A 26,544-nucleotide genomic window follows, 5' to 3' on the forward strand; every position below is an offset into this window, starting at 1 on the left:
TCTTTATTCGTTTCCAAGATATAGTAGTTCAAATTGTTCTCTAGGCGTCTATCTAGAAATAACATCTTTTCGTTTTCAAATATCTCTATTTATTATGGAGAAACACAACTGCCATGCACAGAAAATGGCTGTATTTTTTTATGGCTATCTCGAATAACAATGAAAATTTTCTCAATATCTTTATTCGTTTCCAAGATACAGTAGCTCAAATTTACCATGTTAGTACACGTAGAATATGCACGTAACGTTCGGTGTGATGCGAAAACGTTGATTGTAAACGGCTGTAGCACTATGAAATATGCTGTGAACTGTCTCCTTTATCATCACAAGGCTCTGAGAACCCCATGTTGCAGTACTGAAGCACGTGCAAAATTTATCATCATCATTTCTTTATACGTCTGCCCCACTTACACCGCGGAGTCGGCCTTGTTACTATGGATTTAGCGTTGTTAGTGTCAAGTGTCAGAGGGTGGCCGGATGCCCTTCCTCTCGCCACCCCAAATCCCCCGGGATGGAATTAGTGTACCCCAGCTGTCTGCATCTAGTGTAAGCCATGGAAGAGTGCGAACGTCTTCAGATGTCTGTGAGTCGTGTAACTGAGACGGGACGTAGGGGACCAGCCTGGTATTCATCTAGTGGTATGGGAAAAACCGCCTAAAAACCACACCCAGGCTGGCCGGTGCAATGGCCCTCGTCGGTAATCCGCCGTGTGGATTCGATCCGGTTTCGAACCGGCGCGCCTACCCGAGTTCAGGAAGCAGCGAAATAGCGCTCTCCGCTGACCTGGCGGGTCACGTGCAAAAATTACGTGCACGTAAAATTCGGTGTAAGGTTGTGAATTTAGTTTTGCGTTATTTCAGTTCCACGAAATTTAACTATCAAAATTTTACTGACCCATACAGTTCCCTTCATACGGATGACATACCGTGCTGCAGCAGGAAAATGACGGGAACAGCGGAAAGATGGTCCTACAAACGCACAAAGAGGCGAATATGTTCCTATTTAATTAAAAGACCCTGACTAAAAAATGGGGTATCAGCTGCCTCATTCTACATTCCTCATCACCTTTAAAAAATTTCTAAACATTTTAGCATACAAACATCATTCCCCTTTTTACGCTTAGAGAGAAGGAAACAGTGGTGGTGGGAAAGATAAAGGAAAGTAATCAATGCTGGAAAATGGTAGACAGTGGTTGTGGTATAGTAAAAGCATAGGAGACATTGGCAGTGTGAGAGAAAGAGAGGGACACAATGCGAGTGGAGCACATTTGACAGTGAATGAACAGTGCTAGGAAAAGGGTGCACGGGACCGCGCCACTGGGAGAGGAATAAAGAGGAGAAATTGAAAGTGATTGAAAGCCAGTGATAGTGAGAGACAGAGTCTATGAGAATGACAATTAGGAAGACACTGATAATGACACTGGGAAGAGAAGCAGTGGGAAGAAATGAACGAGACAGCTGCAGTAACAGAGAGCAAGAGCCAGACAGTTACAGTGAGAGGAGCCTGTATTTGTAGTAGGACAGATCGAAGGAGACCGTGGCTGAGACAGGAGGCAGTGATGGCTCAAGAGACACAAAGACGTAATGAGAATGAGCTGGACAGAATGAGTGAGAATATATTTGTAGGCTAAATTTTTGGGAGAATTTTTAAAGATGCTGAGAAAGGTAGAATGAGGTAGCTGGTATCCCACTTTTCAGAGTTTTTTAAGCAGGAGCATATTCGCCGCTGATATGTTAACGGCTCTGGCGACACGTGACGGAAAGCTATCGATGGCAAATCGACGGTAGGCTGCAGAAGACAGGCAGCGAAACGATGGCACAAGGAACTAGTACTGTTTTAGCAGCCAGGCTGTAGGCGTTGAGAACTAACGGGTCAGTTAGTTTTGCTACAAAGACGTGGAGTGCCTCGGGACAAATATCACTTTTAAAGAAAAAACTTACGCAAAACTGTTGAGCAACTTTCTCACATAGAAAAGTCGTAAACGTAATAGTGTCATCAACCTGTAGGTAAATTGGAAAACGGTAAGTTTTGCTGAGGGAATTAGATTAGGAAATGAGACACTTGAAGTAGTAAAGGAGTTTTGCTATTTGGGGAGCAAAATAACTGATGATGGTCGAAGTAGAGAGGATATAAAATGTAGACTGGCAATGGCAAGGAAAGCATTTCTGTAGAAGAGAAATTTGTTAACATCGAGTATAGATTTAAGTGTCAGGAAGACATTTCTGAACGTATGTGTATGGAGTGTAGCCATGTACGATGGACGATAAATAGTTTGGACACGAAGAGAATAGAAGCTTTCAAAATGTGGTGCTACAGAAGAATGCTGAAGATTAGATGGGTAGATCACATAACTGATGAGGAAGTATTGAATAGGATTGGGGAGAAGAGAAATTTGTGGCACAACTTGACCAGAAGAAGGGATCGGTTGGTAGGACATGTTCTGAGGCATCAAGGGATCACGAATTTAGTATTGGAGGGCAGCGTGGAGGGTAGAAACCGTAGAGGGAGACCAAGAAATGGCTACACTAAGCAGATTCAAAAGGATGTGGGTTGCGGTAGGTACTGGGAGATGAAGAAGCTTGCACAGGATAGAGCAGCATGGAGAACTGGATCAAACCAGTCTCAGGACTGAAGATCACAACTACAACAACATGACGACTTACGGATTAACGTTGAATCTGAACCACAATGATTCTTTTTTATTCTGTAGGGCAGCACACGCCACGATGATTATTCTGACACGTGAAAACTGAGTGCCAGGTGGCAACTTGAATCTTGCCTTTAGCAGGTAGTTCGCTCCTGGTTGAGGTAATCGGGGCATACCTACCTATACTGTGAAGTGCAAGTAACAATTTGAAGTTTTTAGCTCTTTAGGGAAGTGTGCATGGATATCGCTTTTGGTAGGGCACAGCTGCGAATCACGTCGACTCAGCTTCTAGAGAACAATGGATAAGGTGGACACCTGTGAACCTTCAACAATGATATTTGTATTTCGCAATACACTGCCCTCCAGTGCGATCAAAGATCTCCTGTGGAGTGCACAAATCTTGCTGAGAAATGAAGGGACAGTCAGACAAGCAGTGCCCATCAGCCAAAAAGATTTGTTTAAAAACATGTTGCATTCTGAAGCGTATAGACCTGAAAAAGGAAGGTCGAACGGTCTACTTACCTTAATTACATATCAAAAGTCGATTGCGGTTGTCAATGAGGCACAATGAAATTATACTGAAGGGTAGTGAATGGTAAATTTTTTATCTGAGATTTGAGTTCTGCTGTTATGGTAACCAAAAACAGTATGTATGGCGACGGTAGTACAATAACTATAAATGGATGTCTGTACAAGAGTCATATCAGATGAAAAAATAAAATAATAAGGTAGACAGTGATGACGCCCCATGATATGAGAGATGTGGAGAGCACATCATTTACTCGCTCCACATTCAGTGTAATTGCAGTCACGAAACAATTTATGTTATTCGTAAATGACTTCATAAAGGGTGGTAGGACAGAGTTTGTTGTTCTAGCATGAAAGCACTGTTTCCATCATTTACCCTTCGAAGATGCTCCTCGGAGGCTTAACAAATTTACTTTTTATTCGATATCCTCGGCTCATTCAGAGTATCTCTACAAACTGTTTGCGAAATTTTAAATTACTTTTTGATATGTGAACCTCAGTAGACCACAACAGATATCTGCAGACAACACAGAGTGGTTCAAGGAGATACGAAGAAAGCTGCAGTAAAGGAATAGATTACGATTAAAAGTCGACAGCAAAACTCCCTTTGTTCAGATAAGCCCGCTCTTCTTTAGGTTCCTCAAAGTACTTTACGTAAGCAAGTAAGGCACTTGTTGATCTTTCAGTTTCATGCACATATCAGTCTTTTGATTCCTGGTTCCAACATTTTAACGTTCTGTGGTAAGAACTGAAAACGATATTTGGATAAATAAAACAGGTATCGTAACGAAAATGAATAAATTAGACTGAAGTAATTTTGTTTGCGGAGCTCTAATTCTTGATTATGGATATGCTAACAACAAAAGGCGAATTCATGAATATGCGGCAAATCCAGAAAGATTTACTATTTTCTAATATACTTCAAGCTCCAATTGAGAAACTGGCCTTTTCGGTACACATAACCATTACATATTATAAAACATTACTAGATAAAGTCTGCTTGGAGACAGTGTCGTTTCGACGAAAATGTATTTAACGCGCGACACAGCCTCTTAGCGCAGAGTGAGCAACACTTAAGCTCAACACTGTTGTGCACTCATTCACACACACACACACACACACACACACACACACACACAAACTCACATGCACACGTTCTCATGCACAGAAACCATTGTGAATGGTTTGAGATAATGGCATGTACACGCAGCTTACTACTTTCATGTATGACAAACAGCCTCGTTTGTATCGATGTTGTCATTAAATTCAACAGGTGCGTGCGCTAGAGCGAACAGCCACATGGAGTGTATTCCAGCTTCACGTTTTATGAGTGTTATGCAATCATATGAGAAGTACGACTTTGTATGGTAGTGACTGGCGACTTCTCTGTGAAGTGAGTGTGAGGACTGGAAAGCCATTGATCGAGACAGTAAGTTTTAAAAGTACTTGAGATAAGGTATAAGACCCACTTCTGTAGAGGCAACGCACTGGAGCGTGGTTTTTATCAGATTTTGCCTGCCGAGATAGTTGACTGCTACGTCACGTTCCCTGTGTGTGAATGGTCTTATCAGTCTTAGGCTTTATCGTTTTCGAACAAGTGATAGATTTTGTGTTAGTGGGAATCCACAGCTTCCAGAGTCTAATAATCGTAAACATGGTCCGTAGTATACTGTAACATGATTTTTATTTAATTTTGCGATTAGTTAATTTCGACTACTTGTCATTGTCAAGCACCTGTAAGACAAACATGTAAAAGCACTGCGTTGTCTGCACACATCGCCATGTATAAATAACACTTTACACACCTCACGTTAAGATAAAACATTGCTGCACAAATTTCTTACAACCACATCAATTTAAGACACGTAATGCAGGTCATATCAGATTCGGGTTTTACCATTTTCATAAAAATGACGCTTTCACTTACTATTACTGATCTGACGATCTACAGAACTTCTGTTGTATTTTACTTTTTACAACTCGTTAAATTTTACAATGGAAGTAAACCCTTATTCATATGTAGTAGATGTCTTGCAAGTACTTTAATTGCACTCTTTCGTTTAACGTGACTTACAGTTTTGGTACACGCCTGGAAAATGATCCAAAACTACATTTTTCCAACACTGCATATGTACTGTTCCTCATTACAAAAACGAGAGGAAACTACTCTGCACTAGCCTGAAACCAGAGTAATACATTAAACGTTAATTCGCTATTGATTTTTCTATATTGTTAAGAAAATGGTCGGGTACACGATTTACGAATAGAGTGCAATGTACGCAAAGTTGAATACATACGTTCAATAATAGAGACTGATTTGTTTGCATCTAATATTAGGTTGCGTAGAAGCAATGATTTTCCAAAACACTGTGTAAGTGTGCCTTTCCATAATTTACCCAAGTACTGGATTTCCAACTTCCAAAATGAAGCTACATATGTTCTGTGTCAACTATTCTTTTAAACTTCAGCCAACAGTATCTGTCTCTAATTTCTCCTGTCCAGAGCCCCATGTTCATTTTACTACATACCATATGAGATGTTTTTAAAATTCCTTTCATATTAATAGATCTAGGAAAGTCTGCAGCTGTGTCGTGTCATTCATGACATTCATGATTTAAAAAATGAAAAATGCAGCAGTTATTCATGTTCTGATGCTTAGCACAACGCGTTTCGAGAATTTATTCTCATTTTCAAGTGAATTTTGCTTTTGTTTACATTAATATGTTTATTTTTTTTGCATTGTTATTTTCTCCCTCTCTTTCGTCTTTTTGCGATTAGACTGCAAACGGAAAATCGGACAAAATGAATCTTTGTGGGTTTTTAAATGCTAATGTTAGGAATGGTATTTTTGTTTGTCTACTAACAGGTCTTGTGACTTCTCCATTATACAGAATATCACATATACGCGAATTATCACTTACACGAATTGTTTACAAACAAAGACATTACTGTGGTTTATAAGTAGTTTGTACACAGTCTGAGGTGTTACAGTGTTTTTGGAATACATTATGTACAGGCTGAAAATTATTGAACTATATGAAAAAACGTAAATTATTTACAAATTACGGCATGCACACATTTTATTGAACATGTAAACTTCGCAACAGATCTTAGGATTTAGGTTATGACACATCCGATAAGCCTGCCATCATTGGCGATGATGATGCCGGCGGGAGTGGCCGTGCGGTTCTAGGCGCTACAGTCTGGAGCCGAGCGCCCGCTACGGTCGCAGGTTCGAATCCTGCCTCGGGCATGGGTGTGTGTGATGTCCTTAGGTTAGTTAGGTTGAAGTTCTAGGCGACTGACGACCTCAGTAGTTAAGTACCATAGTGCTCAGAGCCATGTGAACCATTGGCGACGATGTGGCGCAGACGAATAGCGAAATTCTGTATGAACCGCTGAAAAGTTGGAACATCAATGCTGTCGATGACATCCTGAATGGCTGTTTTCAGCTCAGCAATGGTTTTGGTGTTACTGCTGTACACCTTGTCTTTAATACAGCCCCACAAAAAGCAGTCGCATGTGTTCAGATCCGGAGAATATGGCGACCAGTCGAGGCCTATGCCACTGGCCTCTGGGTACCCCAGAGCCACAATGCGGTCCCCACAGTGCGCCTCCATGACATCAAACACTCTCGTGCTTCGACGGGATCGAACTCCGTCTTGCATGAACCATATATTGGTGAAATCAGTGTCACTTAGGATGATGGGGATGAAATCATCTTCCAAAACCTTCACGTGCCCTTCTGTAGTCAACGTGCCATCGAGGAATATCGCACCGACTCTTCGGTGACTGCACATGGGACGCCACACAGCCCCACGTTGAGGGTGAAGAGACTTCTCCATAGCGAAATGCTGATTCTCAGTCCCCAAAATGCGCCAATCTTGCTTACTGACGAACCCATCCAAATGAAAGCGGGCTTCGTCGCTAAACCAAACCATGCATACACATACTAATTCCCATCATGCCCCGCGGCCAACCGTGAAGTTTGAACCGTGCAGAAGTTATAAAGATTTTATTTAATATAGTTCAATAATTGTCAACCTGCATATATGTAAAAGGTTGTCAATTATAAAAATTTTTTATCACTAGTGATTACTAAATTTTCTATTACGTTTATTTTTCTAATGAGGAAATGCATACAATCGTGAAAATGGTTACAGTTATCATATGCAGGAGAAACAAAACAGACAGTGAATCAGTTAATTTCTGCAAATGTTTCTCCTGCATATAATAACTGTAACAATTCTTATGAGTATGTACATTACGCCACGACAAAAAAGACGATAATTTAGTGGTCAATGATGGAAAAATATGTTTTATAATTTACAACCTTATATATATAATGTAATCCAATAACACTGTAATAACTCTGACTGTGTACAACTCTTTCTGAAGCCATTGTGTCGTAAGTGTTGATATTTTGTACAATGGAGGAGGCACAATACCTGGAAGTAGACAAACAAAACAAAACAAAAATACCATTTCTAACATTAGCGTATAAAACACTCGAAGATTCATTTTGTCTGGTTTTCCGATTGCAGTCTAACCGCAAAAAGACGCAAGAGAGGCAGAAAATCAGGCAAACACCATTAAACATATTCACGTACACAAGTGCACTAATGCAGTTGAAAATGACAATAAATCCTTGAAACGTGTTGTGCTAAGTATCAAAACATAAGCGACTGATACAGTTTTCATTATTTAAATCATATAGGAGACTTTTGCCTCTTTATCCAGTTAGCTGTAGAAGTAAGTGTCTATACTTATTTTCTTTGCCCTTAATACTGATGCCTTGTTCTCCTCTTGAGTACACACGTTAATTCACTATTACTAGAAAATCTGGAAGCATTTAACACCCTACTGTTTCATCAATGTAATTCACATTTCGAAGAAGTGTGGTTTGAACTGTCGTACGGCCTTCCTGATATAGGCTTTCCGGAGTCTCGGGAAATCGCTTCAGTGAACGACACAAATTTTTTTTAAGGTAGCAAGTCACCCAGACATCAATAGCCTTTAGGGGGTACCAAAATATCCGGCAGCTGTTCTTTGCGTGATAATTTTAGGTAGGGAGGAAGACTGTAGACAATGACGTCATTGAGGTCGAAGCTCTGGCTGGGATGGCACAAGTATAGGGAATGAATATCAGTATGGTACCGGTGAAAGGGCAAGCTTTCCCATTCCAGGCTTCTGCTCCACCTCTGATGAGCTCACATTTTTCGAGAGCTTCCCGCTTGCGACTGTTCATTTGATGCTGCCAAAGCCATCATGTTATTTACAAACTGCTGTTGAGTGACACATCACAAACTGTAGGTTCATCGACGGTTGGTTGATCCGAAAAAATGGTGCATTTGGGAAAATAGAAGCAATTTTCGTTACCTAAAAACTGAACTTTTTAACTTAACAGACAAGTAATCATCGTCATTATTTATGTTCTTTGCTCTGCAAAGCTTACAATGACGAGCCGCCGGGAGATGTGATTGACAAAGCGGTGTTTGATTTCCTGAAATACTCTCGAATATTTTACGTCTAAAAGATTGCGCAGTACTTCTGAAAAGATTCATCAGGTTTATCATACCTATTTGAACGATATCGTCTTGTTGCATAACACTGTCGAAAAAGTACGGTAGTAATGAAGACACACACGTGATGTGCATGGAAGAAAGCCTTGGGAATACCAACATCAGAAGATGATACCCAGATCTGTTCCACGCGTTGGGCAGGTGCTAAGGGAAAGCAGAAATTTCACGTTACCCCAGAACTATGATGCAATCCACTCGAATTGTACGGTAAGTGACTTGGTAATGATTGTGGTAAATAACAGACAGCACATCACTGTCCTTTAATGGTAACGTGTAAGAAATACTATATAGATTTTGTAAATACGAAAGAATAGTCGACGTGGATGTCATCATGGACGTCCCAGGTTGCGACAGCATATATTAAGTCAAACCACGGAAAAATCAAAATAAAGATGGCCGGCCGCTGTGACCGAGCGGTTCTAGGCGCTTCAGCCTGGAACCGCGCGACCGCAACTGACGCAGGTTCGAATCCTGCCTCGGGCATGGATGTGTGTGATGTCCTTAGGTTAGTTAGGTTTAAGTAGTTCTAAGTTCTAGGGGACTGATGACCACAGCAGTTGAGTCCCATAGTGCTCAGAGCCATTTGAGCCATAATATATATATATATATATATATATATATATATATATATATGTGTGTGTGTCTATGTTTGTGGACGTTTTCCAATAAAACTTTTTCAAAGACAGCTATAAAGTTACTTTATTTTAGTATATGTTCTCTGTTCAAAGAATGTCTAACAAGTGCTTGACATATGCTTGCGAAAAGTTAGCAAGTTTACGACGACAGTATAAGAAAACACAATAGTAATTAAACATTAAAATACATTTACAGAAATCTTCCAAAAATTACAGAAATGGATGATATGCTACACAACTCAGTAAGTGGCTCGAAACAGCATATCCAGACACTCCGGGATGATGATGGCTTTGAAACATAGGATGACACGCGTAAAGCTGAAATACTAAACACCTTTTTCCAAAGCTGTTTCACAGAGGAAGACCGCACTGCAGTTCCTTCTCTAAATCCTCGCACAAACGAAAAAACGGCTGACATCGAAATAAGTGTCCAAGGAATAGAAAAACAACTGAACTCACTCAACAGAGGAAAGTCCACTGGACCTGACGGAATACCAATTCGATTCTACACAGAGTACGCGAAAGAACTTGCCCCCCTTCTAACAGCCGTGTACCGCAAGTCTCTAGAGGAACGGAAGGTTCCAACTGATTGGAAAATAGCACAGATTGTCCCAGTCTTCAAAAAGGGTTGTCGAGCAGAAGCGCAATACTATGGACCTATATTCTGACGTCGATCTGCTGTAGAATTTTAGAACATGTTTTTTGCTCGAGTATCATGTCGTTTTTCGAAACCCAGAATCTACTCTGTAGGAATCAACATGGATTCCGGAAACAGCGATCGTGTGAGACCCAACTTGCTTTATTTGTTCATGAGACCCATAAATTATTAGATACAGGCTCCCAGGTAGATGCTATTTTCCTAGACTTCCGGAAGGCGTTCGATACAGTTCCGCACTGTCGCCTCATAAACAAAGTAAGAGCCTACGGAATATCAGACCAGCTGTGTGGCTGGATTGAAGAGTTTTTAGCAAACAGAACACAGCATGCTGTTATCAATGGAGAGACGTCTACAGACGTTAAAGTAACCTCTGACGTGCCACAGGGGAGTGTTATGGGACCATTACTTTTCACAAGATATATAAATGACCTAGTAGATAGTGTCGGAAGTTCCATGCGGCTTTTTGCGGATGATGCTGTAGTATACAGAGAAGTTGCAGCATTAGAAAATTGTAGCGAAATGCAGGAAGATCTGCAGCGGATAGGCACTTGGTGCAGGGAGTGGCAACTGACCCTTAACATAGACAAATGTAATGTATTGCGAATACATAGAAAGAAGGATCCTTTATTGTATGATTATATGATAGCGAAACAAACACTGGTAGCAGTTACTTCTGTTAAATATCTGGGAGTATGCGTGCGGAACGATTTGAAATGGAATGATCATACAAAATTAATTTTTGGTAAGGCGGGTACCAGGTTGAGATTCATTGGGAGAGTCCTTAGAAAATGTAGTCCATCAACAAAGGAGGTGGCTTACAAAACACTCGTTCGAACTATACTTGAGTATTGCTCATCAGTGTGGGATCCGTACCAGATCGGGTTGACGGAGGAGATAGAGAAGATCCAAAGAAGAGCGGCGCGTTTCGTCACAGGGTTATTTGGTAACCGTGATAGCGTTACGGAGATGTTTAGCAAACTCAAGTGGCAGACTCTGCAAGAGAGGCGCTCTGCGTCGCGGTGTAGCTTGCTCACCAGGTTTCGAGAGGGTGCGTTTCTGGATGAGGTATCGAATATATTGCTTCCCCCTACTTATACCTCCCATGGAGATCACGAATGTAAAATTAGAGAGATTCGAGCGCGCACGGAGGCTTTCAGACAGTCGTTCTTCCCGCGAACCATACGCGACTGGAACAGAAAAGGGAGGTAATGACAGCGGCACGCAAAGTGCCCTCCGCCACACACCGTTGGGTGGATTGCGGAGTATGAATGTAGATGTAGATGTAGAACTCACTATTAGCCTACAAATGCAGATTACCATGACAAAGGGTATACACAAACTGCTGCGCTTGATTTATTGGTATACACTCGTAACTGTAGTCTCGTTCTACTAACGCTGTACATAGAATTCTGCCTTTTGCAGTCATAGAGATTGCTTTAAAATGCTTATCCCTAACTGCTTTGTTGAAAACTACCAAAGCATCAAGTAACGACGCTTGCTAGTAATGCGACAACTCTTTGTCTTTTGCTATCGGAACTTTAAGGAATTCCTGAGAGGCGATGGTCCGCCACTTAGGCGTTTCAAGGAGATCGGTCGAAAGGATCATTACATTTAAATAACATAACATTACTTTAGTATAAGAAGAGTATCGGCATCAATGACCTAAGTAAAAAGTATTTAACAGAACATTGTGACTGTGAACCAATAAAATGTCATTTCACATTACTGACCAGACCACTGCAACTCCCGGTAACAACCAAACCTGCAGCAGTGACGTTACTCTCACTAGATCCACTTTAAACTGGAATACACAGTGTGCTCTTAGCTACACGTGCCAGAGAAGCTACTGCCTTTTCAAGCCCTTTCTGCCATCCGAGAACATTAGTTTCCACCTCTGAAACTATTTCGATAACAGCGGTTGAAATGTACGAGAATACTTCGCGGTGTTTGTCCATATGGACTAGACTTCACGCATACCTCTGCAATTTCAATGCATGCCACATCTTCGATGGGCATGGAATACTTTCGTGTGAACCACGAGTAACTGGTAAGAACGAAATCGTAATTTGTAGGAATATTCACTAGTAATCATGTTTCAAGCTCATATATTCCTAGCTGTTCACTCACCTGAAATGTTTACACACGTAGCGCCATCTTCTTTGAAACCATTGTCTCTGTCTTCTATGTCCAAGAATGTTGCGAATCCATGCGTGGTGCAAGTTCAGTTCAATCTAATCACTCCTTCCGTCCATGTAACTTCTACATATTAATTTAAGTATTGCCATGGCATCGCAATCTAATTCATTAGGACTCAAGTGATCACCCAGAAGTTTATATCTCCAGGGAAGTACCAAATGGATATTTGGATAGTTTTCTCGTTCTCGATTATTTCCGGTTTCTTTGAATGGCTTGAAGAACGTGATAAGCTCGTGTCGGGTCTGTTCATCTATATCCTGCTGTCTATTTAACTCATTTTATGGGAGCAACTTCTTAACCTCGATCAGAGTATCACGCAAGGAAACCAGCATGTCGAACAAAGTGTTCTCTCCGACTTCGGCCTCAAGTATCAGTGATTTTGTGAGTATCTTTGAAAGACCATACAACATTCCACATTCCGATCACATTCCACAGGTGCTTTAGATGAGTTTATTTTCTCTCCTACACGAGTTAGTTCTAACTGTGATGCTAAAAGCTCCGATTTTATAGTATCTTTGAGCAAAGCGCTAAGACAATGACAGGCGCAAGAAAGTCTACAGAAGTTTTCCAGAGCTGCTACTGTATTAGACCCTTGTTCCCTTACGAAAAGTGCTAATTTCATTAAATCCTAAAAAAATTGCAGTAACTGGAAATGGCAAACAAGCTCCGATAAAACGTTGACTTATTTTATTTCCCAATTGGAAATTTTGGTGGTAAACAGGAGAGACATCCTGTATTTCTAATAGCTACCGGGGTGAAACTTAAACGAAGGGAGAATCATCTGCCGTAATCGTAACGCCAGTTCCTTGTTGATACATTCGCCGACGATCGTCCTGTTGAAATGAGGATAAATTACTGGAATTTCCAAACCGTTATCGGAAATTAATTTTGTTCTCGTTTGAAATCATATACCTATAAACGTTCTGTGTGACTTATAACTGATGTTGTAAATGGATACCGGGGTGCTATTAGGGAATGAATTACATATGTATTACATACATTTTAGGCAACTGGTATTGCGTGTGCTCCTCTAAGATAAAATGGAAGAACTGTATGTGGTAGATGATCTATAATATTTATTTGTTTACTACTTATTGCAAGGAAGATGTGTTGACAAAAAGGGAATTTTTATGAGAAGTACGCAAGAAAGTGATCGAAGCCATCACTACCCATTTAATAGTGACAATATGTATGTACAGAAGGATCTAATAAATAATGGGTTGGTTGGCAGCATCATGTCTCGCTTCTCTCAGGGTTTTGGGCAGATGGAGAGGAGCAAGGTGTGTCTCATATTTATACATATCTTCTTCCTGAAATGTGGGTGTTTGTGGAATACTGAGAGAGACTAAAAGCATTTTGTCATAAATTAGACTTGTGTAAATATAGCAGCACAAGTGGACTACTCAGTGGACGTCTTGGATCGTTAATTATGGCGATTAAGATGATAGCTACGGCCCATAACTTAGAACAGGTTAAAAGGATTTAGCCATTGTCTAAGACTTGTATAAACAAAATTAAGAGGGCAAGTAAGCTTTTGTTTACGTTAGGGTCATACACTACACCAGTTTGTTTACACAAGAATGCAGGGGCAAGTGGCTAGTTTGTTTACAATGAACAAGGGATGCTTTTTTGAAACTGGTAAAGGTCCCCTACTTATATAGTCCCACCGACATCTCATGAATTGTAACTGTCTACTGTGACTTACTCAAATCTTGGATATAACGAGAATAACAATGTTAAAACGCTGTTGGCAAATACAGATTGTGCTTCAGAACTCACCACAGCTTAACCATCTGTGCCCAAGCGACCATCGATTCATCACACGTCCACATGCGGCCACAGCAAAGAATAAGCTGAATAAAAATGACAAAAAGTCATAAATACCTGCGATGTGCGAAAATACACGATCCTCACATCCAGGTAGAAGACTACTGTTCCGACTCTATGCTACTTGGCGTGTTCTACATCTGCATCTACATGACTACTCTGCAATTCACATTTAAGTGCTTGGCAGAGGGTTCATCGAACCACAATCATACTATCTCTCTACTATTCCACTCCCGAACAGCGAGCGGGAAAAATGAACACCTAAACATTTCTGTTCGAGCTCTGATTTCTCTTATTTTATTTTGATGATCATTCCTACCTATGTAGGTTGGTCTCAACAAAATATTTTCGCATTCGGAAGAGAAAGTTGGTGACTGAAATTTCGTAAAAAGGTCTCGCCGCGACGAAAAACGTCTATGCTGTAATGACTTCCATCCCAACTCGTGTATCATATCTGCCACACTCTCTCCCCTATAACGTGATAATACAAAACGAGCTGCCCTTTTTTGCACCCTTTCGATGTCCTCCGTCAATCCCACCTGGTAAGGATCCCACACCGCGTAGCAATATTCTAACAGAGGACGAACGAGTGTAGTGTAAGCTGTCTCTTTAGTGGACTTGTTGCATCTTCTAAGTGTCCTGCCAATGAAACGCAACCTTTGGCTCGCCTTCCCGACAATATTATCTATGTGGTCCTTCCAACTGAAGTTGTTCGTAATTTTAACACCCAGGTACTTAGTTGAATATCTCGGTAGTTAAACACTTATGTAAACCAGTATAGAAATGGAGTTACCGGTTGATAACATTTCATTAAATGGTCGCTCAGATTTTTTCTTTCCTGCCTCCATTGATGGCTGTTTCATTCTCGTAGCTTACAGGAGATCTGATAATAGCAGCTATAGTGTGAATATTATGATTATACTGCATCACTACGAACTTGTACAAGAAATGTATTAACTGCGGTACATTAACACAGCATCACAGCACTACAGATTCTAATGTTATGAGTAAAGAGTAAAGACAGAGACACCTACAAGATGCAGTAACAATTTATAAAAGCGTTTATTCCATTCTCTTCATATTATTTTGTTCATCAACGTAACATAGAAAGATTCGACCCCCCTTTAAAGAGACGATGGGACTGTAGCGAAGTTAACAGAGTAATGCTCATTCAAAAAGTGATGAGTAATAGTCTTTGTCAGTTAGGAGTGCCTTCTTCCTGAAGCGCAGTTAATGAGATTTCTTTAGTACTGTCCTTGTACTTTCACCATCACTGTTAAATATTTGAAGTCTTTGTTTGCAGCTCTAATGCAGATACGAACTGTGGATATTCCCTAAATGAAAACCGTCTGAGACATCACTGAGAGATAACCACGTACTCAGAGCAAACAGTTATATGAGAAAATCCTACTTCTAGATCGTGATGAGCACGTGCCTCAGGAGTGATGAGTACCGCTGTCGAGAAGTTATCTCTGAAACAGTGTATCGATGTGAAGTAGCGGCTAACGAGTTGAGTGGCGTGTGGCGCGGGATGGCCCAGCAGGCGGTTTTTAAGGCGGCGCTTAGGTGAGCTCTCTGCATACCGCCTGCACTCTCCGACGAGACGACCCGCTCGAGACTTTACTCTAGCAGTAGTCGTGGCTGCTCTGTGCACGTATACATCACACCATCGGAAAGTAAACAGTTAGCCTCTTGCAACTTTCTACGTACGAAAGTTTGGAAATTTAATTGAAATTTTGCATTTTCAGTAACGCGCCTAACAAGGCTAACACACACTAGAGGTCTGTGAAAAATAGGACACCATGGTCCCAATAAGACCATATGTATTAGGTTCTAAAAGAAAAACAAAAGGACACATTGACCCCATGTTCCTCTGAAGCGTTGTCGTCGGGGACACTTTTGACTTTCTATCTAACAGTGAAACAGTTGCGGTGGTAGTACTGATCATAGTATCAGAAACAGCTTTTCGCTTACGTGTGCACAGGAAATTTAACGGTTAATGTCTAGATAGATTTATCTGTTTTAATTTTATTTTATTTTGCTGGTTTCAGGAAAATCCCATTTAACCAGATGCAATTATGCCACATAATGATACAAACAGGGCAGTTGTGTCGCTTCATTGCAAAATATACAACACAGTTGTATGAGATGCATATAGTGTTAAGTACATTATCGGGCTGTACTGTTATACTAAAGGTCACAAATTGTAATATAAAATCTAATTCTCCTATTTACAAAGACGGTCGGAATGTACAGTACATTTGGTAGAATACTTATCCACGGAACTAACGGCTACTCTAAGAGAAAAACAATCCTTAATTTCTAAAAAATGGTTCAAATGGCTCTAAGCACTATGGGACTTAACTTCTGAGGTCATCAGTCCCCTAGAACTTAGAACTACTTAAACCTAACTAACCTAAGAACATCACACACATCCATGCCCGAGGTAGGATTCGAACCTTAATTTTTACATATTGATAGGCAATTGTCCGCATTATAAAATGAAGTTGTTCTTCAAAATAACTTCCAGGAAATGAAAGGATCTCCAGTACAACTGTTCACCTTCAGGACACCATATTGAATCGGTCCGTGCCCTTTAATACTAAACTCGCTTAATATGTTTTCACATGAAAATGTAACCTTGCCATTTACACACATGCTTCCTCGAGCGTAAGTCCTAAAATATTTGCGGGAGTGTACTTTTGGTTCCGGTTTTGTACGTTCGATAACTGACGGGGAACTTGTGAGGCAGTAAACAGATATTTGTTGGTAATATTTCCTCAGCAGCGGGCTCACTGATTAAGTGCAATGCTACTGTAACGTAAACGGAAGACAGACCAGAGATCGAGTCTTTTTAATGTTGGGTAATGCTTTTCTTTATAACAGCAGATTTATATTTAATGCAGTGGATACCAAACATTTAGTGGTGGCTATATCTGTGACCGTTGGAGAGTAATGAAACATACTCCCTGTCAACAATAAAGTAACAGATCCAGACGCACGATTTCTTAAAAATCTTTTCGAAGGAATTGAATTTTCACTAAAATCGAAGATAGCTCCCGGTACTTTTATGTAACCAGAATGTAATACACGCAGTTCTATAAAATTTAGTAAATATTTTACAAAATAATTCATTGCTGTATGGCCAGATTTCCATGGCCAACGGGCATAATATTTCGGAAAATGCCCAAGTTGCATAGATAATTTTTTGAAAGAATACACTGCCATTTGACTTTATATTACTGTTTTTTTTCTGTACAATCTAGATTTCGTCTTTACGCCATTATCGAGTATAATTATAAAAATCTTCTTTCTGACTTTGGGGTTATAACATAACGGCTACTATTAAAGTAGTAATATGCCGATGATGTTATTCCTGTGAAAGAATTTTTATTTTGTGACCGTGACTCTGTGTAATGGAAAGTTGTGGGACTAAATTTGTTTCCCTATAGATTTCTTTTGAGACAAAGCAATAGCAAAGTTCTGTTACTAATCAACTAAACTGTAATTACGTAAAAAGAAATGGTCGCCAGCTTAATTAGGTTTATTTTTATCCAATACTAGAATGGTTCGTAAAGAAAGTTAACTATGTGGATTGACTTTACTTGATACTAAACTTCCGTTTTGCTGGTAATATACTAGACAGTAGCACAATTGAGGAAGTAATGTACCAGTGATTTGTGTTGAATTATACCAGAGGAGTATTAATGCATTTAGGCAACAACTGAGTCTCAGTAACACTAACTATTTGCACATTGTAGTAGGAAGATAATGATAATTATAAGTAAAAAGCTTACTAATGGTGGAGCACTTCTGATTTGGACAAGAGGCTCTTTCGTTAATTTAATTATAGGAAATTACTACTATTGAAATAGTTATGAAGTGTTTGTATTTTTGTTTATATCCTAGTACAGTTTGAATATTTGTAGCCAGTTGCTTATTCTTGACTGCTCTTATGTTATTGTAATATGACATTTAAATCTGGCTCAGCTATTAGCATGAGGACCCAGAAACTTATCTATCGCCAGATTCAGATCGTGGCTGTACACTTTAGTCACAACACAATATGGGAAGCAATTTTAATTACATAACGCGTGAAATTGTAGACACTATTGCTTTAATAAGAAAAATCCTTGAACAGATTACTTTAACTGTCCATTTATGAAAACATGGTGAAGCATTACAAAACTTCTGCTCACTGAATGTGTATGTACTTTTTAACTCCACAATGTTTATTGACTTTAGTTAAAGAGGATAATTGCTTTTCAGTTCAGTAAAACAGGATTCTCGGATTCACAGATGCAGTTGGATAGGACCCTGTGCGGGTAAATGACGAAGGCTATAAAAATACAGTGACCCAACACAAAGTTTACAGTATTACTGAAAACGAAATCATATAACCGATCCATGCAATTATACAGCATTCAACTGATAATGAAGGTGGTTGCAGCGTCGATCTCCTGTGTTATTCAAAAAAGGCACAAAAAGTATACACGGCTCTTCCTGTGCAACAAGCTCTGAAAATTCTCTTTTTAGCGTCGGATTTTCATAGTACAGAGCTAACCAGAGTGTGCCATGAATAATAAGCTGCACTACTTCCGCATCCAAGGCTATATTACATAATCTTGCAGTTCTTATCGCCTCTTTCAGATCACAAGATGAGCACCCTATTGTCTGCTAGCCACTTACTCATGACACAAAGCAGCTTGTCAGTTCGACGGCCAGATTCACCTTCCCTACGTACCCTGCTATTTTACTATGGTTAAGTACTGAAATCAACGAAGAAAATTACTATGTAACTATGTATTGGGGACAACCGTTTCCGTATGTAACCTAACCTAACCTAACCTACTGCCATCAGTAGTCACTTTTGCCCTCAAAACCCTACGTTCTAAAAGGAAGTTCCTGGAAAATTTACCATGCTGACAGTAATTATTTTGAATTAATTTAAATTTCGCCTCAGTACTATGACTTCCATAGAGATCCATTTCCACAGCCAAGAGCAATACCGTGATTCAATATTTAGTCTAACAATGTTATAAAATCAGCATTTGTACCATTAACTTCGCGTGTCATTGTTCTAGCTGAAATGTTGCCACACTGGGTTCAGCTGTATACGCAGAAGCTGTCAGTTTGTACTCAAGGGCGGTAGTGGTGGTGATGACTATGGAGCCGACTTACAGCGATCGGAAGTTTCTTTTCAACGATAATAAGCTGTCATCCAGAACAGCTTGGTTTGAAGAAGATAATGAACTCAGGGGAATGATCTTACTGGATGTGGTATGCCTTTGACTTCGTACGGCCTCTGAACTGACTTGCCAGCCCGTTATACGAAGACATCCACCGCGGCGTTTGGGGGCCACAGCACAGTTGCGACACCTCACAATGGGCTTATGAGAGCCCGAAGCCGGTCGTGATAACAAAAGAAATTTACAACTGAAGCGGTATTTTCAACCTCTGCCATACAGCTATATTAAAGACCGAGCGATGTGGTGGAATATTTACCACATTGGACAGGCATTCGGAACGACGACAGTTCAAACCCGCGTCCTGTCATCCAGATTTAGGTTTCCCGTGATTTCCTAAATCGCTCCAGGCAAATGCTTGGGTGGTTCCTCTGAAACGCCACCGCCAATCTCCTTCAAATCCTTGACGCAATCTGAGCTTTTGCACCGTCTCTAATGACTTCGATGTCGACGGGACGTTAAACTCTATCTTCCTCCCTTTAGTTATGTTAAAGTGGACATTAACCCTTATACTAAAATTTTTTGAGATAAATATAATAAAGAAGAGAGAGGTTAAAGAATTGCAATAAAATAATTACAAAAGTTTCCCTAAACACACACACACACACACACACACACACACACACACACACACCATAAAATTACGTACTTACTCTTTATAGCAAATTACCGAAATCGATAATAAAAGGTACAAAAATTCTACGACAGATACTTGTTTTTTATTTATCTATAGACAGAGAGAAATAAAACAAAATCTCGGTATACAAATTCAGGCGTCTAAGCGAATAAGGGATTTAATTTTCTTCCAAAGTATTTTGGTACCCAATGGAATGTTATTTTCTACCCCAGTTCGTGTGCATTCATTGTGAGAGAACTGGACGTTATGCTCTTCGTATTGAATAAGAGTTGTAAATGCATGAAGATTCTATGGGTTTTTTACTAATCTGGAAAAGCAAAATCAGTACACCATTTAACGCAAATGCCAGTGGAAGAAGAATATTTGGTCATAGCCGAAGTAAGAGTAGAATTCAAAGACAGTTAGGTACACAGTTTTTAGGCTTCATATCAGGCTGAAACACGTAGCTTGTCGTGTGAAAATGTCGGGTCGACGATTCCAAACCATCAGAAAACTGAGTAGCAGCACTTACGTTCTTTCCCGGATTAGATGGCAAGTTCAGTTCAGGTACCACCTTGTTAGCAGTACTTTGGGAACTACCTATCGCTCTAGAAAAAACACAAACATACACACACCACTTAGATACTGTTATGCTTGTACTAAGAAGAGACAAGTAAACTGATGAGGCGTTTTAAGCTGCGTCACTATTGTCATCGTCATCATCATTATCCATTAACCATCTCCCGTTTCCCATTATGATATGAGAGCACTTTCCCCCTTTCTCTTCCGTTCTTCCCATCTGTTGCTATTCCACTCCCCTTCTTTCCAGATCCTGTATCACTTGAGCGGTCCACAGTTTCCTTTGTGAGCGTCTACGTATGACGTCACAAATTTCTTTTCAAGCTATTTTTTGTTGTTGCTGTTTGTTCCATGCTCTTAACGTATCCAAACTACTTCAAATGTAATATTTTTATGCTTTCAGGTAGTGGTTGCTGCGCTTCCGTTTCTTGACGGTTCTATTAACTCTGGATATAATTTTTTTGGTTACTTTGAGAATTGACGTGTGGAGCTTTCTGCAATCTGTTGTCTTCTACTGTCTCTTCAGTAGATGGTAGAGGTTTTAAGAGCACAGTCAGTTATTGGTAAAAGAATATTCCTCATAAAGTGTATTCTCGTGCCCTAAAGCGAATTGGTGTTTTAATCTGCATCGTGACAGTTAATCTTCCTCATCAAGTCCGTTCTCTTGTCGAGAGTTGAGATTTTTTTAATGATTATCATCGAGTAAAATATATATAAAATAGGCTGTGTTCAAGACACCAAATATCATATGTACGTGAGAATCTCAAAGTTCCGACTTCTTTATAGAGCTCCATTAAACACGTGCAGCTATAGATGTACCTCAGCTGATGGAGAGTTATCAGTATTTTACTACAGACGTTGTTGTTGTTGCTGCAGTGCACTTCTCGGGCAACACGACGTTCAGGGGCGTGTATGTGCAGGCCCGCCAAGGGGACGAGCCGGTGGGGCTGTTCCTCACCAGCGACGTGGCCGGCGTCGCTCTGGACGACTGCGCGCCCGGCACCAGCGTGAGTACCGGGTCTCAGCAGCCTCTGTTACACCTAACGTGACTGTTAACATTCTGAGTAACCAATCTGACACAGAAATCTCTTTACCCGTGGCGGAGTGAACGTTGTGATGATATCCGTCCGGTTAAAGCCTCACATCAACGCCCCGAGGGGCTTAGCCATTGTGAATTTCTGAGGGAATAAAAGGTTAGTCAGAATTTGATGCTTTATATTAGCCAGAGATACGCTCTCTGATAGCTACCGCGGATGAGATAATACTTTTGACGTTTTATACGAGATTACTTATATTCTGGGAAGAATCTTACTCGAAAAAAGCATATTTTTATTAAAAAAATGCTCATAAGTCAATCTAATTATAAATTATTAACTACACACCTTATTTGTGTCTCGAGGGATTCAGACGGCAGCTGCGCTAAAGCTGTAAAACATACAGAAAAATAAAACACCGTTTGAGTTCGAATTTTCGAATCGTAATACACGCCGTGGCGTAGTTATGGAGTGCCTCAGTAGGCAAGGCGTGTAGAAACAAGTTGATAAATCAAGACACAAAAGAATTAAAGGTATTGGCTGCCACTGGGCACTGACTTATATCAATGCAGCAACATGAAAGTTTTTGCCAGACTGGATTCGAACCCAAGTCTCGTGCCTACCAGGCAGATGTGCTGATCACTACGCCACGTGGACACAGTGATCACCGCAGCTGCACGGACTGCCCCAGCACGCCTCCCGTCAGGCCCCTAATTCCCAACTGATACCAGAGACTACTGAAGTAGTGCCACTGCTCATTAGCCTCATTACTCGCCGGATCTCGCCGATTACATCATGAGTTCGAACTTGTTACCTTGTTGTGCATTTGCACTGAAGGTATGATTGCGCGTCATCCCCTTAATTATGTGTATGTGGTGGCTGTTCTTTCGGACATCTCCGAAACAGAAGTCGACGCATATGTACATAAATCAACCACTCGGAATTGTACCAGCGAGCTAGTTCCGGCCTGCAGATAGACAACCCAATGAACACACTCGCAAAGCGGTCTTCTGTCGTTGTGCCTTGGCAGCCAGCAGCAGCAGCAGCAGTGACTTCAATGAATTGCACGCACGTATTGATGTTTCTCATGTCACAAGTGGTGCCCATACTGAACAACTGTACTATAAATCTTAAAAAAAAATGGTGAGGTGCTCTATCTATTGATACTTTTCACACATTCATCTTCTGAAACCAAGAGGTACTTACGAATAATAGTGTATAATAAAATTCAAACTTTTCTCCATGTCTATCCCTAGTAGCCACCTTAGTTTCGGGGTGTGGGAATCTTTCGAACGAGGTCTGTTCAGCCTCATGAGGAGAAATAAGAAAGGTGCTTCAGAAAGTTGCTCGCGTGGGCCGCCAGGGGTGTCCGAGCGTTTCTAGACGCTACAGTCTGGAACCGCGCGACCGCTACGGTCGCAGATTCGAATCCTGCCTCGGGCATGGATGTGTGTGATGTTCTTAGATTGGTTAGGTTTAAGTAGTTATAAGTTATAGGGGACTAATGACCTTATAAGTTAAGTCCCATAGTGCTCAGAGCCATTTGCACCATTTTTTTTTGCTCACGTGGGAGCCAAATTTAAAGTCTCGCAGCAGTCTGGAAGCCGCAAGACTAATTATGTACCCGACATGTTGCCATGCCACAGATGATGTCGTTAAACAACATGCATGAACATGACTAGATATTTAATACTATATATGATACTAGATATTTAAATGACGCTGCCCTTCTTGATTTAAATGATATCCATCGGTTAGCCCTATGAAACGTGTAGTGCTGCTGACAGTCGTAAAGCTTATAATTTTTTGTAATACTTACGGTTCAGGTGCTATGATAAAAGATTCTCTCTACTTCTGGGCGAGAGAAAGATGAGCGGCTCATTCATCTGACTGAATAGGAAATTCAAAATGCAATGTAAAATGCAAACTATAGAGACAAAAATTACGGTGCAGCAGAACTATGTGGTTCGATGGTAAAAATATGCACATTCGAAAGTAGACATAGTTAATAAAATAATAATACCGTCTCAAGGTACACATTTGACTTTTATACTATCTATTCTTCAGGAACGTCAATAGTTAGCCTTTAATGTATTGATATACTTTCCACAAACTGTGCACAGGTGCGTCTTAATTAACAACACGGATTTCTCCTGTATTCATGCAAAGAACAGTGGCTCCAAGAAAAGACCATTTGCCGTGACATTTGACTTACACTCTGTTTTCTTTCAGAAAATGTGTCTGTGAAATACAAAATTCTCTGTTTGATGAACGAAGACTATTATTTGAAATTAATTTCGCTAACTCAACAACCAGTAAAAATTAATAGTCGCTCAATCAAAAACTGTAGACTTTAAAAACATTCATTCAGACTCGTTCAGCGTGCCAAACATGTATGGCTGACAGTAATGCTTACTGTCTTTTAGATAATTAGAATAAGTAAGCGCAATCATGTGACTCTCTGCTTTCAGAACGCCTTGGAATACGTTTCAAACGAAGACACTGAGAAACTGGATGTCGAGTGGGTGGCGCCAGACATAAACGATGTCGTAATTTTCAGGTCAGACTTTCAGTACACAACATAAGCGATTGGACTGAACATGATTTCTCTCTAACTATTGCTTACCACTTTGCTGAAGTGTAATTGTCTGGACCTTCAGTCTCCTTTTAAAAGTTTTACAGAATTTTCTACTTTTTGCCTAAATAATAATAATATAATATAATATTAATAATAATAAGGAAATGCTCTCAACACTTTCCCCTCACTTAACTGTCTGGTTTCTGTGATCTATCACATTTCCTTGAACACCTTCTGGTCCAGAAGCTGGAAGCATCAATCAATCCGAATGTCATGTTGTTTCATCTCTTCCATTCTGTAATTATCTGTACTGCTGTAATCACATCCCGCTTGTCACCTGTTTTTAATTTGAGCCTTGTTCTGTCTGGGAGTTCTAGGCGTCACCTTTAGATGTTGCGAGAGCTCAACACTTACCTGCTGTAGAAATTAGCGTTTAAAATTAAAGTGGCTAAGTCTCCTATTGTAGGGACACTTATATCGGACACAGATAACTGAAGTTATCTTCGGAAATAGGGAGATTGCAAGGAATCAACACTGAAGTTCCTTAGTTACTTATTTTCAGTCTTTGAGCATAAGTAACTACACAAGAAGGACGTAGATGGTGCAGACGGACTGCACCAAAAATTCAAATTCTACGAAGGAGGTAGTACTGCCAGTAATAGCTGCAGTGACGCGAGAGACGAAAAGACAAAGTTATACATTATTACGTAGGTACCCAACAGTGGACTCTTGAACAGCCGGTCTTCTTTGCACCATTCGTAGTTATTTCTCGTGATGAGTCGTCCTATTTTCTAGCTAAATAGTTACTCCTCATTAAGTGTTTAGCGCACTTAGTGGATAAACTTACCGCATTCGACATGGTTACACATACAAGAAGATGGTAAACGTTAAAGTAAAAAAAACTGAAAGGAATCGCGTTCTTCTTTAATATGAGTTTCCACGAAGAAATGATTTTATGGTGAATTTCCTTAATACTGAGTTACAGTGGCGACAGAGCAGATCGAGCAATGTATGTCCCGAAGGAGTGCACATGGTTTACAATACCTGTATTACCCATAAACATTTATAGCGACTTGTAAGCTGGATTCTTTCTTACATTTCGGTTAACTCCTCCTCCCAAACACCTGAAAAGTGCTGTTTGTACTGATATTGGCCTGAACTTTGTTTTAAACTCTAAGAACCTTAGAAAAAAATGAACCATTACTGTCTAAACATTTTGTATGCCATAGCATATACGTTTCAGAGCCGCTTCTGTTCCTTCACATCATCTGTGAATTTGAAAAAGCTTACTATGCGGACATAAAAACGTGAAAAGGTAAATGAAATAATAGTAGTAGTAGCTCAAGCCAATGCTGCATCAAAAGACCAACGTACTTGTTTGATCAAATGTGCACAATAGATTAAGGGAAGTTACATGTAGGAGAACTTAACATAATGGAGAATGTAATAGCGGTCTTGCCATTTCCTAATGACGAACACATGAGTACTTAAATGAATGAAAAGTGAGTGAGTTTCCGTTGCCCACGGCGAGATATGAATTGAGAAAGAGGAGCTGAGGCACGGATACAGCACAATCTACCGACTGCTTTTCGTGTTCTTGGCGACTGCAGCAAAGCTAACAGCACACCGCAGAGGCTGACTAACAAATTACTTTCTAACACAAATTCGCTTTTGTTGCAGATCGTCTTTCGTGAAGACCTTCCCTGAGTTCTGGATCGGCGTAGGGTCAGAAAGTGTCGCGGTCGGGGTAAGTACAACAGTTACCTCTTCTCACTAGCAAGTTAACATTAAGTCACCATGAATTTCAATTACCTTATTTGACTATTTACTGAACAGTTAGTTTAGAGATATAAGAACCATGCGTCTACTTAATGTTATTGTCGTTTCTCTCAAGTCCTATCTGAGAACAAAACAAGCTATGAAACGCACACGAAATTATTTATTTTGGTTTATTTATTGAAAGCTGCATTACTCTTCACAAAATATGGCTTTCTCGTCTTGCTATTATTTGTTTTCGGATCCGCGAGTTTCAGAGTACAACATGAAAGTCATAAAATAGAGATTATAGTTTCTATTTGCATTAAGACTTGATCCCCTCTTCCGTGCTTCGTGAGTGACACGAGTGTTACGACGTTCCAACCAACTGAGCAGAGTTGTTAGGGGAAGTGCCTTTCCCCTCTTCGATTATGAAACAGCATCGGAGTAACTAGTAAACTGATCAGCTAGATATTTTGTCCAGTTACTGAGTATTGTGCCAATGTCTTTCCGGAAAGCGTTCGATACAGTTCCGCACAGATGAACAAAGTAAGAGCCTACGGAATATTAGACCAGCTGTGTGGCTGGATTGAAGAGTTTTTAGCAAACAGAATACAGCATGTTGTCCTCAATGGAGAGACGTCTACAGACGTTAAAATAACC

The 26,544-nt window shown here is 40.2% G+C and overlaps 1 protein-coding gene across 1 annotated transcript in view; it reads right to left on the reverse strand.

Moving 5' to 3' along the window:
• Nucleotides 1-26,544, reverse strand: part of LOC126365758 (probable G-protein coupled receptor 139) — a 1,098,473-nt gene that overhangs the window by 348,027 nt on the left and 723,902 nt on the right. The gene's annotated exons all lie outside the window — the stretch shown is intronic.

The sequence above is a fragment of the Schistocerca gregaria genome, chromosome 4, assembly GCF_023897955.1.
Source record: "Schistocerca gregaria isolate iqSchGreg1 chromosome 4, iqSchGreg1.2, whole genome shotgun sequence".
In the NCBI taxonomy this organism is placed as follows: Eukaryota; Metazoa; Arthropoda; class Insecta; order Orthoptera; family Acrididae; genus Schistocerca; species Schistocerca gregaria.